We start from the raw sequence: 16,397 nt of genomic DNA on the forward strand, positions 1-16,397 counted from the left end.
ACCCCAAAACCAAACACAGTGCCGTCGAGTCGATTCTGACTCATAGCAACCCTACAGGACACAGTAGAACTGCCCCGTAGAGTTTCCAAGGAGTGCCTGGTGGATTCGAGCTGCCGACCCTTTGGTTAGCAGCTGTAGCACTTAACCGCTACGCCACCAGGGTTTCCAGTGGAGCCCCTACAAAGTATAAATTCCACCCCCCCTTTATAATGGCACTCAGTAGTGGATGTATACAATCATATTCAGAGCCTGGGTGGCGCAATGGCTGAGAGCTCCGCTGCCAACCGAAAGATCGGTGGTTGGAATCCACAACCCACTCTTTGGAAACCCTATGGGGCAGTCATACCCTGTCCTATAGGGCCGCTAGGCGTCAGAATCGACTTGACAGCAAGTTAACATAAAACTTATGGTTTACAGATGAGGAAGGTGAGGTACAGAGAATTTGTTTGCTCAGGGTCATGTCCCTAAAAAGTAGCAAAGCCAGGATTTGGAATATAGTCCATCTGACTCCAGAGCCCAAGCTCTTAACCATTACACTACACTGCCTAGGTATAAAATGTATAAATGAATAAATATTCATATATTGGAGGTGTATACACAAATATTTTTATGGATGAGGAACATAATCAAAATAATTTGGGGACCACTAACCTAGGGGATATAAGTTCAAACTCTAGTGTGACATAAAAAGTCTTTTGTGATCTGGCCCCAACCAATCTCTCTGACCCCACCTGTTGCTCTCCTCCCTTGAAACCTGTGTTCTGACTTGTGCCATATTGAACGAGCATCTTGGCAACTCCCTGAATTCCCAATGCCTTCTCTTATCTCCTACTCCTACTTGAATTTAGGAACTCTACCTGCCCTTCTCAATCCCCACCTTCTCCACTTCCCCTCATTTGCCCTAACCCAATGCCAAGGCCAGCCCAGGTATCCTTCGTACACTCCCAGTATTCTCTCTATGCTTCTCCATGACCCTTGTTTCACTAATTTGTAATTATCTATTCACTTGTTTGTCTACAACCCTTGACTGCAGTGTTCTATCTTGTTAGTTTCTTATATCTAGCATCTAGAGTAAGGTCTGGCGTATAGTAGGTGATGTTCATAGGAATGAATGAAGTACTGATGAAAGAGAGAGCAGCCGTTGCCCTAGGAGTTGCTTTTTGACCTGTTATTTGTATAATGGCCACCAGAGGGGGGGGCAGACAAACAGGGTCGAGTGAACACCACACATTTAGAATTAGGAGCCAAAACTTTAAAGAATTATCCTAGATCTGGAAGGGAAGTTGAGCAGTCACGTAGGCCATTGCCATGTTTTATACAAAACTTTTCAAATAAGCACAGTGATATTTAAAATTTTTTTTGTTTTCATCTAGGCAGTTGTCCTACCACTTGTTTGCCAGCTTGTACTGTGGTGACTTTCATGTTGCTGTGATGCTGGAAGCTATGCTACCACCAATATTTCTAATACCAGCAGGGTCGCCCATGGTGGACAGATTTCAGTGGAGCTTCCAGACTAAGACAGACTGTTAAGAAGGACATGATGACTTCTTAAAAAAAAACTGGCCAATGAAAACCTTCTGCATAGCAGCGGAACATTGTCTGATACAGTACTAGAAGACAAGCCCCTCATTTTGGAAGGCACTCAAAAGACGACTGGGGCGGAGCTGCCTCCATAATGCAGAGTAGACCTTGATGACTATGACGGAGTCAAGCTTTCAGGATCTTCGTACGCTGATGTGGCAAGACTCAAAATGAGAAGAAACAACGGCAAACATCCATTAATAATCGGAATGTGGAAAATACATAGTATAAATCTAGGAAAACTGGAAGCCTTCAACAATGAAATAGAACACGTAAAGACTGATATTCTAGGCATTAGTGAGCATGAAATGGACTTGTATTGGTCATTTTGAATCAGACAATCATGTAGTCTACTCTGCTGGAAATGACAAACTGAAGAGGAGTGGTGTCACGTTCATTGTCAAAAAGAACTGTTCAAGGCCTGTCCTGAAGTACGGTGCTGTCAGTGATAGGATAATACCCATACTCTTACAAGGAAGGCCAGTTCATATGACTATGATGCCAATTTATACACCAACCACTAATGTCCTGTAGAGTCGCTATGAGTCAGAGTTGACTCGATGGCAGCTGGTTTTGTTTTTTTTTTTTTTTTCTTTATAATCATTAATATCACATGCAAATAAAATTTTGCTGGAGAAAATTCCAAACTGTCTGCAGCAGTATACGGACAGGGAACTGCCAGGAACTCAACAGAATTAACAACAGGATCTAATTCATAGAGTTTTTGTGAGAATTAAATGATTTAATACTATAAGGCGCTTAGCACAGCAATACCGACCTATATATTTACATATCAATTCCAAACTCAAGGGGACAGGGACAATGGCAAGTCAGATTGTCAAGAGCAGGGAGGCCAAGGGATGGGAAACATCTCTCAGGAATGGGGTCCTGGGAGCCATTAGAAACAGGCAGCATCACAGCCCAGCTCAACACTGGTTGCTGGAGAGCAGAGGCCCCTTCCCTACCAAAGACCTCGGGTCGCACCGCCGACATCACATGGGCACTGCTATCTCGATTCCAGGGATGGGATTAAAAACAAAAACAGACAAACCCGTTGGCACTGAGTCAATTCCAACTCATAGCAACTGTATAGGACAGAGTAGAGCTACTCCATAGGGTTTCCAAGGAGTGCCTGGTGGATTTGAACTGCCGACCTTCTGGGTAAAAGCTGTAGCTTTTAACCACTGAGCGACCGTGACTCCAGGGATGGGATGAGCATGTGCATAAACCAGTTCCTACCAATTGGATTTAGACTCATGGTGACCTGATGTGTGTCAGGGTAGAATTATGCTCCATGGATTCTTCACAGGCTGACTTTTTAGAACTAGATCGCCTGGACTTTTTCTGAGGTGCCTCAGGGTAGACTCCAACCATCAACCTTTTGGGTAGTAGCCCAGCACATTATCCATTTGCCCCGCCAGGGACTCTAAAAAAAAATGTGCATAAAAACTAAACTCGTTGCCCTTGAGTCGATTTCAACTCATAGCGACCCTTTAAGACAGAGTAGAGCTCCCCACAGAGCTTCCAAGGAGCACCTGGTAAGTTCGAACTACCAACCTTCTGGTTAGCGGCATGAAGCTCTTCTCCACTGTGCCACCAGGGTTTCCAGTATGTGCATAGGGAAGGAAAAACAAGGTTAGCTTCTTGTCCCTCTCAGCACCATCACATCCAGAGAGCTCTTCCCCTCAGCAGCAGCAGCAGCAGCAGCAGCACCTCTTCAGCCACACAAGAAAATTGAATTGTTTTCTTGAAATATTTTCTGGGAGGGGGGAAAAATCCCTTTTGGAGGGAAGAAGTAGAAAGGTCTTGGGTATTAAAGCATCCATTCCCAGACAATATCCTGGGGGCTGCTGGGACCAACAAAGAGGCCATGAATGTGAGACCAAGAGAGGCTGGTCTGTTTGAGCAGCTACAGAGAGGAGTGCACGCATATCACTAATGGAAAACGAGAGGAAGGAGGAAGGAGGTGCCCAGTGATGCCTTGGATGAATGTCTTATTGACTAAGGTTGACAGGATGGCTTGGTGCCCTGGTAGAATCACAGGGAGTTTACAAACACACAGCCTTGTTTTCCTGGGGTCTGGACATGGACTTTATATATATATATTTTTTTATAATTTTTATTTTGCTCTAAGTGAAAGTTTAAAAATCCAGTCAGTCTCTCACACATAAACTTATATACACCTTACTACACACTCCCACTTACTCTCCCCCCAATGAGTTAGCCTGCTCCCTCCTTCCAGTCTCTCCTTTCGTGATCGTTTTGCCAGTTTCTAACCCCCTGTACCCTCCCATCTTCCTTCCAGACAGGAGATGCCAACATAGTCTCAAGTGTCCACTTGATGCAAGTGGCACACTTCTTATCAGCATCTCTCTCCAACCCATTGTCCAGTCCAACCCATGTCTGCTGAGATGGCTTCAAAAATGGTTCCTGTCCTGGGCCATCAGAAGGTTTGGGGACCATGACAGCCAGGATTCTTCTAGTCTTAGTCAGACCATTAAGTCTGGTCTTTTTCTGAGAATTTGGGGTCTGCATCCCACTGTTCTCCTGCTCCCTCAGGGATTCTCTGTTGTGCTCCCTGTCAGGGGAGTCATCGGTTGTGGTTAGGCACCATCTAGTTCTTCTGGTCTCAGGATGATGTAGTCTCTAGTTCATGTGGCCCTTTCTGTCTCTTGGGCTCATAATTACCTTGTGACCTTGGTGTTCTTCATTCTCCTTTGATCCAGGTGGGTTGAGACCAATTAATGCATCTTAGATGGCTGCTTGCTAGCGTTTAAGACCCCAGACGCCACACTTCAAAGTGGAAGACAGAATGTTTTCTTAATAGAATTTATTTTGCCAATTGACTTAGATGTCCCCCGAAGCCATAGTCCCCAAACCCCCGGCCCTGCTCCGCTGACCTTCACAGTATTCAGTTTATTCAGGAAACTTTTTTGCTTTTGGTCCAGTCCAGTTGTGCTGACCTCCCCTGTATTGAGTGCTTTTCTTCCCTTCACCTAAAGTAGTTCTCATCTACTAACTAATCAGGAAATAATCCTCTCCCACCCTCCCTCCTTCCCCACTCTCATAACCACCAAAGAATGTGTTCTTTTCAGTTTATACTATTTCTTAAAATCTTATAATAGTGGTCGTATACAATATTTGTCCTTTTGCAACTGACTAATTTCACTCAGCATAATGCCTTCCAGGTTCCTCCATGTTATGAAATGTTTCACAGATTCATCATTGTTTTATCAATGCGTAGTATTCCATTGTGTGAATATACCATAATTTATCCATTCATCCTTTGATGGACACCTTGGTTGCTTCCAGCTTTTTGCTATTGTAATAAATAGTGCTGTAGTAAACATGGGTGTGCATATATCTGTTCGTGTAAAGGCTCTTATTTCTCTAGGATATATTCCGAGGAGTGGGATTTCTGGGTCGTATGGTAGTTGTATTTCTAGCTTTTTAAGGAAATTCCAGATCGATTTCCAAAGTGGTTGTACCATATTACATTCCCACTAGCAGTGTGTAAGTGTTCCAGTCTCTCCACAGCCTCTCCAACATTTATTATTTTGTGTTTTTTGGATTAATGCCAGCCTTGTTAGAGTGAGATGGAATCTCATCGTAGTTTGAATTTGCATTTCTCTAATGGCTAATGATCGAGAGCATTTTCTCATGTATCTGTTAGCCACCTGAATGTCTTCTTTAGTGAAGTGCATGTTCATATCCTTTGCCCAATTTTTAATTGGGTCGTTTGTCTTTTTGTGGTTGAGTTTTGACAGAATCATATCGATTTTAGAGATCAGGCGCTGGTCGGAGATGTCATAGCTGAAAATTTTTTCCCAGTGTGTAGGTGGTCTTTTTACTCTTTTGGTGAAGTCTTTGGATGAGCATAGGTGTTTGATTTTTAGGAGCTCCCAGTTATCTGGTTTCTCTAATATTTTAGATTGAGTCCTGCCTCATTAACATAATAACTTCCGCTAATCCCACTTCATTAACATCATAGAGTTAGGATTTACAACACAAAGGAAAATCACATCAAATGACAAAACCCTGAACAATCACACAATACTGGGAAGCACTGCCTAGCCAAGTTGACACATTTTTTGGAGGGACACAATTCAGTCCATAACACATGCACCAGACACAGTGTAAGGCACTGGGTGAATAGGGTCCAGTCCTTGCTTTCAAGGAGCATCCAGTCAAGTGGGAAAGACAGACGGTAAAAAATTGTTTATAATTACCTACAATTATGCAGTTAACAGTTATCTAACAGTGTATGAGTGTGGGTAGGCTAGCAGCTATAACAAGCAACCCCCAATTTTCAGTGTGTTAACATCGTAACTCGCACAAAGTGCAGTGTGCCTGTTCTAGGTTGAGTGGTTCCTTCCAAGTAGTGATGCAGGGATCCAGGGTCACTCTACCTTGTGATGTCTTCAACTCGTGGCCTCCAGGTTCACCAGGAAAAGGGAAGTTAGTGTGGGCAATGTGTACTGGGCACTTAGCCACCTCAGCATAGAAGTGATAGACGTGACCTCTGCTTGTATTTCATTAACCAGGTCTAGTCACACAGCAATTTTAGATGTGGGGTAGCTGCTTCCCAGCCACAACTACACTATACAGGAGGAATGTGTATCTTTGGAAAACAGTTAGTCACCTCTGCCAGAGGCAGGTACTATGTTACAGATGGCAAAATTGAGGAACCTACCCAAAGTCACACAGCCAGTATGTGGAGACACCAGATGTGAACCCAGCTTCGTTTGATCCAAAGCTCATGCTCTAGCTGCTCTATTACACACTCTGCTGTGACCACTGCTCTAGACCACAGTGTGGTTCTCATGCGCATGACCTGCCTGTGGATCCCATTCTCTCTGGTTTGGACCGGTCTGCAAAACTGGTGTTGCTGCTGCCTTAGCTTTCTGGCCTAATTTTCCTTGTCTGTGACCTGAGGCCTTGCTAACCAAACCAACCCACTGCGACTGAGTCGACTTTGATTCATGGCAACCCTGTAGGATGGAGTAGAAGTCTCCCGTAGGGTTTCCAAGACTGTAAGTCTTTATGGAATTAGACTGCCACATCTTTCTCCCGTGGAGCGGCTGGTGGGTTCAAACCACCGACATTTTGGTTAGCAGCCGAGTGCTTTAACCACTGACCTGCCAGGGCTCCTTGAGGCCTTGCTAGTTTACTGTAATTCTCTCCTTCCTCAAATGAATTCATAGTACTGGAGAAAGTTTCCATCTTTGTGGCATGGAAAACAAAGGAACAGGATTCAGTCTTCCACAGCTGCTGTCTGGATGGGATAGCGGCAATGTGGATATACAACTTCACACATCTTTGGTTATCAAATGGTTACATTATTTTGTAGTTCCACCTCCCACAGGCTAGTAAAAGGGCAGTGTTAAATAATACACAGGGCTGTAGGAGCTTGGATATAGAAGACCACATTGGGTTTGAGTACATGACCAATTAATTTTGTGAAAAGGAACCTCCATACTGGGTTACAAACATAAGCAACAGTACAAGTATGTATAACAGGCTCTTAACCTTTGATTTGGGAATGAATGAAAGCAAACAGCCTGATGCAGATGTATGAGAGAAATGTCAACCCCATCTGAAACACCATGATTACACTGAATTCCAATTACTATGCCCGTTAAAAAATTACCTCAAATCTTCACAGCTAATACAACCATTTATTATGCTCACGGATCCTGTGGGTCAGGAATTTGAGCAGCGCACAGCAGGGATGTCTTGTATGTGAGAGCTGAGATCATCTGAAGGCTTGTTCCTTCATAAGTCTGATGGTTGATAATGGCTGTTGGCTGAGGGCCTCAGTTCCTCTTCATGTGGACCTCTCCATGTAGTCTTTCTATGTAGGCTAGTATGGGCTTCCTCACAGCATGGTGGCTGAGCTCCAAGGGTAAGCATCTTGATAGAGAGAGAGAGGACTAGGCAAAAGCTGTATTGTCCTTTTTGATGTAGCCTCTGAAGTCATGTAACATTGCTTCTGCCACATTGTTTATTGAAGCATTCACAAAGTCTTGTCCAGGTTCGCACAGAGGGGAAATAGACCCTGCCTCTTGACACGGAGCAGCAAAATTCTGGAAGAATGTGTGAGACTGGAGATAGTGCTGCGGCCAATTTTGGAAAATATAATCTGCCACACTTTGCTTTTATTCTGATCCTTAAATCTGACTTAAATATTAGCTATCATCTACTTGGTGCCCATGCGCCAGGCCCCATATAGTCATGAAATGTCATCCTGACCCCAACTGTGCAAAGTAAATCCTGTTGCCCCTTTTATAGTTTAGGAAAGTGAGGCCCAGAGAAGTTAAAGCAACTTACCCAAGGACACAGAGCTAGCAAATGGTAGAGTCAAGCTGCAAAACTAAGCCTGGCCGACTCCAAATCCCATACTCTCTCCCACAGTTCCTATATGATTTCCAGTGGGATGACTCATTCCTTTAACGAAAGTCAAGTTTGTCAGGGGAAGGCTGAACTGGTGGTGACAGGGTAAAGGGAAGTTCAGACGCTTTGAATTATGGTAACTTCTATGAAAGTTCCTAGTCGTTTCTACCTTCTAGAATCGACACATCCTTAAAGCCCATCGAGTCAAGGCAATGGAATTTAAACCCTCCCTGGTTTCCAAATACCTGCAGTACATTTCCTTTGATTCTCCAGCATGTATAAAGTATTCCTCAAAGACCACAGGGGAAGTAAAATGCTTGTGGACAATGAAATCCGCCCTCTTTCAGGTGGGCTGACGAGAAACCCTTGGAGACTCCCCCAGAGTGATCATCAGGCTGTACTCTTAAGAGTTATGTCCTTGACTGATGTGAGTTATACCTCAACCAAAAATCAATACGGCTGCAAAGGAATGAAAGTTATGCCAGGACAACAGGCATAAATGAGTTCTGTCCTGGGCAAATAGGGCTGGATGGACGTTATAATCTGTTGCTGTTGAGTCGGTTCCGATTCGCAGTGACCCTGTAGGACAGAGTAGAACTGCCCCGTAGTACTTCCGAGGCTGCAGTCTTTACAGAAGCAGACTGCCACATCCTTCTCCTGTGGAGCGGCTGGTGGGTTCAAACCACCAACCTTTCAGTTAGCAGCCGAGCACTTAACCACTGCACCGCCAGGGCTCCTTGGAGCCATCACCAAGTCCCAAGCTAACCTCGCTGGGGACAAGGCGGTGTTCGTGCTCAGAAATAATGGAGATTTCAAAGTTGAGATCCCTAAAAGTTACATCTTTGGGTGGATAGTAAATGCACACACTCACATAACTTACACTTATGCACACATTCACACTCACACCCACTGACACACAGACTTGTACACTCACATTCACACCAAACCAAAACCAAACCCAGTGCTGTCGAGTCGATTCTGACTCGACAACTTATACTCACACAGAGCTACTCTCATACTTACGTGACTCACACACACACACATTCACGTACTTATATTCACATATTCACAAACTTGTACACGCATGTTCACTCTCACACAACTTACACTCACATTCAAATACACACATTACACACATTCATAGTCACACACACATTCCCGTTTACACTCACGATTACAAACACAACTCACACTGGCACACTCACATTTACATTCTCTCTCTTTCTCTTTCTTAAAGCCCTGGTGATGCAGTGGTTAAGAGCTCGGATGCTAACCAAGGAGTTGGCAGTTCAAATCCACCAGCCGCTCCTTGGAAACCCTGTGGGGCAGTTCTACTCTGTCCTAGGGTCGCTATGAGTCAGAATCGACTCAACGGCAGCAGGGTTTTGGTCTCTCTTTCTAACCCACCCACACATATACTTTATCTCAGTCCTTTGAGAAGGACTCAGCTGGAACCAGACTGAGACAATCAGAACATTTTCCCCCTGAATTTTACCACACGGGCTGAGTAACTGCTAAGGGGTCTTGTCATTGCTTCATTATTTCTTCTGTCCTTATTTGTGTTTTTGCTTCAAAGGATCTCAGGCTTTTTGTCCCAAAATAATAATTTCTGTATTATTGCATATAAAATTTACATAAACACAATGGTGCTCCTTGCTAAACTTGAGAACATTAAAAAATATATATATATATATTACCCTCAGTCCCGATGTTCAGAATTTGATTCCCTTGCCGTCTGTATACCTTGTATGTTTTAGACAGCACCTCTTTTGATATTAGCGACTGAAGTGTTTTAAAAATTAAAAACTCCTCAAGCTTCAGCTAACAGCCCCAGGCAGCTGGGGGCCTTAGGGACACAAGTCTGTCTGGGGCCCTTTGTATCACGAATTTGTGCTCATGGTGGCAGTTTCTCTGGCTCTATCTTGGTTCCAGGGTGAATTCGGGGCTCCAGCTGAGCTGGGCAGTGTGTGGGCTGGAGAACTGCCTAGACAGCCTGCATAGAAGTGGGCATGAAATAGTTAAACAACAAAACATAAAAATAAAAACCTCAGACAGCTTAGCTGGGGTGGGGGTGGGGGAATGGTTCACAGTGCAACATCCACTTTGTCCCAGAGCTGATGATGACTCAGGAGAGGCCTTTGTAGGCTGTTTACATCTCTTGCCACCCAATAAACAGCACAGGCTTTAAGACTCCCTCATACTCCAGCGACACAGATCAGAGGGTGCACAGCCCAGAGCGAGGCAGAACGCCGAACAGTGCAGGCAGTACAAGGCCATTCCCAGTGAACCCGGCAGTAGCAGCATTTCACAGCCCACTTGGAAAAGGAGGCATGATTCCCTTAATGTCCCAATAGCAAAAGGTAAAGTTAAAGCTATATGAAAACCCAAACAAAACCTGTTGCCGTTGAATCAATTCCTACTCATGGTGACTCCAGTTGTTACAGAGTAGAATCAGGCTCCATAGGGTTTACTTGGCTGTAATCTTTATGGAAGAAGATTGCCAGGCCTTTCTTCTGTGGCACTGCTGCATGGTTTCGAATCCCCAACCTTTTGGTTCGTAGTCGAATGCAAACTGTTTGCACCACTGTGGTGTGATGGATCACTTTTGTATGGCATTTCTATCCATGGTCTTGCAACTCCCACCCAAGTGATTGGGGCGGGACTGTGCAGATACAGTATTTACAGCCTACCAAAGGGATTGGTCAGGTTTGCCATCCTGCTAGGCTTGAAGGAGGCAGGAAGGAGAAGATCCCACCACCACCATGAAAGAATAGCCAGGAGCGGAGATCATATCCTTTGGACCTGGGACCCCTATGCCGAGAAGCTCCTGGAACCAGGAGACAGAGAGAGAGAACTGTAACACTAAAGGCAGTGAGAAGTGGCAGCAGAGACGCGGCAGCAGGGAGACTGCGCATTGCGCTTTCCAGCTCACAGAGAGAGGGTGCTTTTGGGCAGAGGCCTAGGGCCAGGGAGAAGTATGCCTGTGAGCATGGCTGGGAGAAGACTGGCCTGTGGAAGAACTGTATCGCTGAGTGTTCCTGGGGCTGAATTGTAACCTGTTACTTCCCTAATAAACCCCATAATAACGAGTATGGGCTGTGAGTTGTGTGTGGCCACAGCAATGAATTATCGAGCCCAGCAGAGAAGTAGAGAGTGCTGTGCGCGGGAAGGTCGGTGTCAGAATTGGTGAAGACGGTGCAGAGAGGAGGCGTGCTTGGCCTCCACCTCATGGGGCCAGGCTGGGGCTGTCGGTCTTGGTTCTCTTCCCCCTTGTGAGGTTAGAGGAGGTCACTCACCATCCCCGTGCTGTTTCCACAGCCACCCAGGGACCTTAAAGCTATAGGAATACAGCCGATAAAGCTCTGTACCTTTAGGCTGGAAAAGAATGAGAATCCTCTGCAATCTCAGTGTAGAAGCCAAAACAGGTAAAGAACGTTTATTTAAGAAAGCCCCTTTCCTAATCCCTGAAGGCTTGATGTGGAACAGCGTGGCACGCAAAGGAGGACCAGTGAGGACTGCAGAGCCTGGTGACAGAAGAAAAGATTGGGCCAGGACAGAGAAGTCCTTGCCACACCCAGGTGAGGAGTCCCTTGATTCTTCGTTAGTAGGGATTGGAGATTAATGCCAGGACCACATAGTATGGAAATTGTCTCTGACTTGTATTTCACTTCCTGACTCACTCTTGCTCTCTTTATTATTTGAGGTAGGATTAATATGTCTCAGTCAGGCCCCAGAGAGAAACCCTCCAGCCTTGTCCACTTTCTGGGAGTATCTGAAAGTCCAACATTTGTGTCTAATCACCTTCAAGGCTCACCCTCACCAGGGGCCATTTGCCCACTTGATTACCTCATCCCACTCCTTCCTTGGGTGATAGACTGTCCCATGACGATGAGATGGGGGTAGTTTTGGGAGTCTTTTTGCTTAATGATCTGGTTGAATTAAGAATAATGGACCCAACTTTCCTTTAAGAAAGGATAACACTCTGTTCCAAACCAGTTGTGTGTTATTTTTCCCACATATATATCAGGGTGCAAGTAGATCTCTTGATCCATAGCCTCAAAAAGAAAAAGAAAACTATCACTCCCCTTTCTCTCTCCCGTTTTAGGGCCAAAGAAAGTCCATGTGATCTCTCTCTTAGAACTTTATATTAGGGTCTCCGGCCTGAATTATAGGGGAAGGAACAATGGTGAAAGTGAGGGTGGTTATGGTAGCGGTGACAGGTTTTGTAATGGAGGTGGTGATGCTGATGTTGATATTGAGAGTAATGGGGGTGGTTTTGGTGGCGGGGGGGTAACTGATGATGGTGGTAAAATTGATGGTAAGAGTGATGGTGATGGTGGTACTGGTAATGATGGTGGCGATGAGTTGTGTAATGGAGGTGGTGATGGTGGTGGTGGGTAGCATGATGATGCTGGTGACAGTAGGTGGTGTGATGCTGCTGGTGGGTTGTATGATGGAAGTGGCGATGGTGATTATGGTGATGATTATGGTTGGCAGTGTGATGGTGGTGACACTGACATTAGAAGTGGTGGTGGGTTGTATGGTGGAGATGGTGACGGTTATGGTGGTGGAGGTAGTGGTGGTCGTAGTAGTGGTGGTTGATGCTGTTGGCCATGGTTGGTTGTGATAAGATACAATCAATTCCTTCTCTCCTAGGAGACCCCTGAGTTTCTTGCGTACCTTGTGCAAATCTTCCTTAGACTCCTGCATGCTACAAGAGGAGCAGCTTTCCTAGTCAACTACATATGTCTTACTCATGGCATAAAAGCCCTTGGCCTACATCTGCAGAGCAAAAGTTGATCTCAAGATCTGCTCAAATATGACTTGACAGCTTCATTTCTTGAGGAAGTGGGAAAAATTACTGGTGATCTACCCACTACACAATTTTGTTAAACACAATAAACTGTGTATAGTTCCCATTTCATTGTATGGGTTCGGACATTCCTTGTGAAACCTCTGTTTGTCCTTAAAAAGTCTCTAGTAAATGAACCTCTTCAGGAATTGAACACGGGGCCTGGGCAGGAAGGACCTAACTGACAGCTATATAGGAAGGAGTCTGATGCCCTGGGTGACAAGATATCCCTACCTCAACTTTACCCTGCACTCCCAGATTGAACCTGCATACAGGCCACCTTTCCTGTATCTCTTGCTTTAACTCCCATTCATTGATTGCCTACTACGTGCCAGGCATCATTTTGGGTGCTTCACCAATATTTCAGTGTAATTCTCAACAATAGCGCTGTGAGGAAGACAATATTACTCCCACTGTAAAGCTGAGGAAACCGAGGGTCAGAGAGGGGCAGTAATTTGCTGAAGATCTCAGAGCTAGTAAGTGGCAAGGGCCCTATACATATTATTATGACTCTCCTAATTATTCCAGCTCAGCAGATCACAGGATGAAACACCCAAAAATGATAATTTCAACCCAGCAATGGTGCTTAGAGCAATAATGGTTTTTTCCTGCTCTAAAGGCCCAACGCAGAAACAGGGATCCCTGGTAAAAGACAAGGAGTCACCACACAATGTGAGTTTTGGCCCATTTGAAGAAGTCTATCACATACCACTTTCCCGTACCTCCTTGGCTCCAATTCCTCAATCATGTTCCTTCCAAGTCACTGTCTATCCAGCCAAACCATTGACCACAGCCCATGAATTGCATATCTGGCCATTTATCCTTCCAAGCAGAGTGAACAACCAGGTGCACTACTTGAAGTTCTGCCATTTGGAAGATATCCCTTCGCCACTGTCCTTCAGGGAAGTCCCAGAAATGGGCTGCAGCGCTGCCGCTGTGCACATTCAAGTGGTTCCTACATATTATGCAGAACAGTCAATACGCCAGGCACGAATTTTCTCTTCCTCAGGCAACTGATCATGAGGCAGTCCCAATGAGGCCATAGGTGCAAACTGGGAGAGGGCAGGTAATGTGACAGGAGTGGGGACCATGATATTTGGGCCATTTCCTCATGCAAATTGCTTGAGTGTTAGGTCATGCTCAGGCCCTGTATTGTATATACCTCTTCCATTTAATGATGGAGTGCTGCCGTGCACATCCAATTTTATGGCTCTGTGGGTCAGACAACACCAAATTCGTGATGGGTGACTCAGGCCACATGGTGATTTGGTGGCCCATAGTTAAGAGTTCAGTCTCTACTAAGACCCAGTAACAAGACAAAAACTGTTTTGCAAAAGGAGAGTAGTTAACTGTGTAGGATGGCAGGGCTTTGCTCCAAAATCCTAAAGATCTGCACTGTGATTCACCAATAGGAGCCTGCCAAAGACCCCAAATAACATCTTTATTTGCAACTGACTCTGCAAACATCACTGGATCAGCTGGATCTTATGGCTCAAGTGACAGAACAGCTTGCATGTCAGTCTGAACCTTTTGAAAGGCCTTCTCTTGTTCTGGGCCACACTCAAAATTAGCAGTTTTTCAAGTCACTTGATAAATAGGCTGGAGTAAGCACACTTAAATGAGGGGTATGTTGCTTCCAAAATACAAAGACGTCTAGCAGGGTTTGTGCCTCCTTTTTAGTTGTAGGAGGGGCCAAATACATCAACTTATCCTTCACTTTACAAGGAACATCTTGACATGCCCACACCACTGGAGCCCTAGAAAGTTCGCTGAGGTGGAAAACATCTGAATTTTTTGGGAATAATTCCCACCCTCTACAACGCAAATGTTGTACCAATAACTCTAGAGTCATTGATACTTCTTGCTTTCTAAGTCCAATCAACAGAATATCATCAATGTAACAGACCAGTGTGAAGTATTGTGGAAAGGAAAGGCGATTAAGGTCCCTGTTGATTAAATGATCACATAGGGCTAGAGAGTTGACATACTGCTGAGATAAGACAATGAAGGTGTATTGCTGGCCTTGCCATCTGAAGGCAAACTGCTTCAGTTGGTCCTTTAAAACAGGGATGGAAAAAAATGATTGGCCAGATTAATGGCTGCATACCCCAGGAAATATATTAATTTGCAGGCCACGTTCCCAAGGAAACGCCTCTTCCAACTGATTGGCTGCTCATATCAGACCTTAAAATGGAGTGTGATTACATAATGTCTGCCAAACCCCTGAGAATCATGGCCTACCCAAGTTGACACATAACATTAACCATCACAGTGGTGATAAAAATGTTTTGAGGTAGATACTGGTGATGCTGAATAGGATTGTGAAAGTACGTAAACCACTATATTACACACTTGAAAGCTATTAAAACAAAACTTTATTTAATGAGAAATGTACCAGTTAAAATACTATAAACTATACAAAATAAATTGAGCTGGAAAAATACTGCAACAAAACCCAAAAACTACCCACTCAGGTGAGGAGAGTAAGGGTCTGCTTCCGGAGCAGATGTTCCCTGGCTGTCAATAAGGAGCTGCTGTGGAGGAGGTGTGGCATCTAGCTCAGCCTCTGGTGCCCCAGACGGTGCTGGAGATGGAGGACTTAATGGTGTAGGGGGCTTCAGTGTTGGAACAGGAGCTGGATCAAATCAGCTGTTCGTCTGGGAGCCAGTTGGAAGTGGCCCAGGATGGAAATCTACCCCTCCAGCTGGCCCTTCATCTGGTGTCGGTGATGAAGCTGGAGAAGGAAGACCTGTGGCTTCAACAAGCTCCAGTGTTGGTCCAGGATCAGAATGAACATCAGCCGGTGCTATGGAAGCCGCTTCTGAAGGTGACCCAGGATAGGAATCCGATGCTCCAGCTGGCTCTTTGTCTAGTGTCACTGCTGGAGCTGATGATGGAATAACTGGTGCTCTAAGGAGCTCTGGTGTTGGTGCAGGAGCGGGATCAACATCAGCAGGTGATGGAGGAACCTTTTCAGGAGGCTGTGGAGGGTTGGTATCCAGCTCATCCAGCCAGCTGTTCTCCTGGTGCCCAGGCCAGAGCTGGAGATGGAGGGCGGTGGGCTACAGCGAGCTCTGGTGTTGGTGTAGCAGCAGGACTAGGGTTGACATCAGCCGGTGGTCCAGGAGGCAGTTCTGGATGTAGCCCATGGTAAGAATCAGACCTTCCAGCCAGCTGTCCATCTGGTACCAGTGATGCAGCTGGTGATGGTGCTCCATGGAGGTCCAGTGTTAGTCCAGGAGCATGATCAACTCCACCAGGTGGTCCAGGAGCCCATTATGGTGTTGGCCAAGGAAGAGAATCCGATCTTCCAGCAAGCTCTCTGTCTGCTCAAATTGGTGATGGAGGACCTGTTGTTGTACCCGGCTCCAACGTTGCTGCAAGGACAGAATATAACTCAGGAATTCATCCTGGAGTCTGTTCTGGAAGTCGCCCAGTGTAAAAATCCAGCTGTCCATCTCTTGGCAGTGCTGGAGCTGGGGATGCTCTATTGAGCTTCGGTGTTGGTTCAGGACCAGGATCTCCATCACCAGGTTGTCCAGTGTCTCGCTCTGGAGGTGGTCCAGGTTAA

At 45.4% G+C, this 16,397-nt stretch overlaps 1 long non-coding RNA gene across 4 annotated transcripts in view; it reads left to right on the top strand.

The window, feature by feature from the left end:
- Positions 1–16,077, top strand: part of LOC135228725 (uncharacterized) — a 68,337-nt gene extending 52,260 nt beyond the window's left edge. For 3 of the 4 annotated variants that reach the window (XR_010319509.1, XR_010319505.1, XR_010319506.1), the window contains one exon: positions 1,374–4,635. This is a non-coding gene — a long non-coding RNA (uncharacterized LOC135228725). Of the gene's footprint in view, positions 1–1,373; positions 4,636–11,444; positions 11,553–12,630 lie in introns of those variants that run through there. The other variant, XR_010319507.1, reaches the window with a different exon arrangement.
- Positions 16,078–16,397: the final 320 nt, after the last annotated feature.

Source organism: Loxodonta africana, chromosome 27, assembly GCF_030014295.1.
Source record: "Loxodonta africana isolate mLoxAfr1 chromosome 27, mLoxAfr1.hap2, whole genome shotgun sequence".
Lineage (NCBI taxonomy): Eukaryota > Metazoa > Chordata > Mammalia > Proboscidea > Elephantidae > Loxodonta > Loxodonta africana.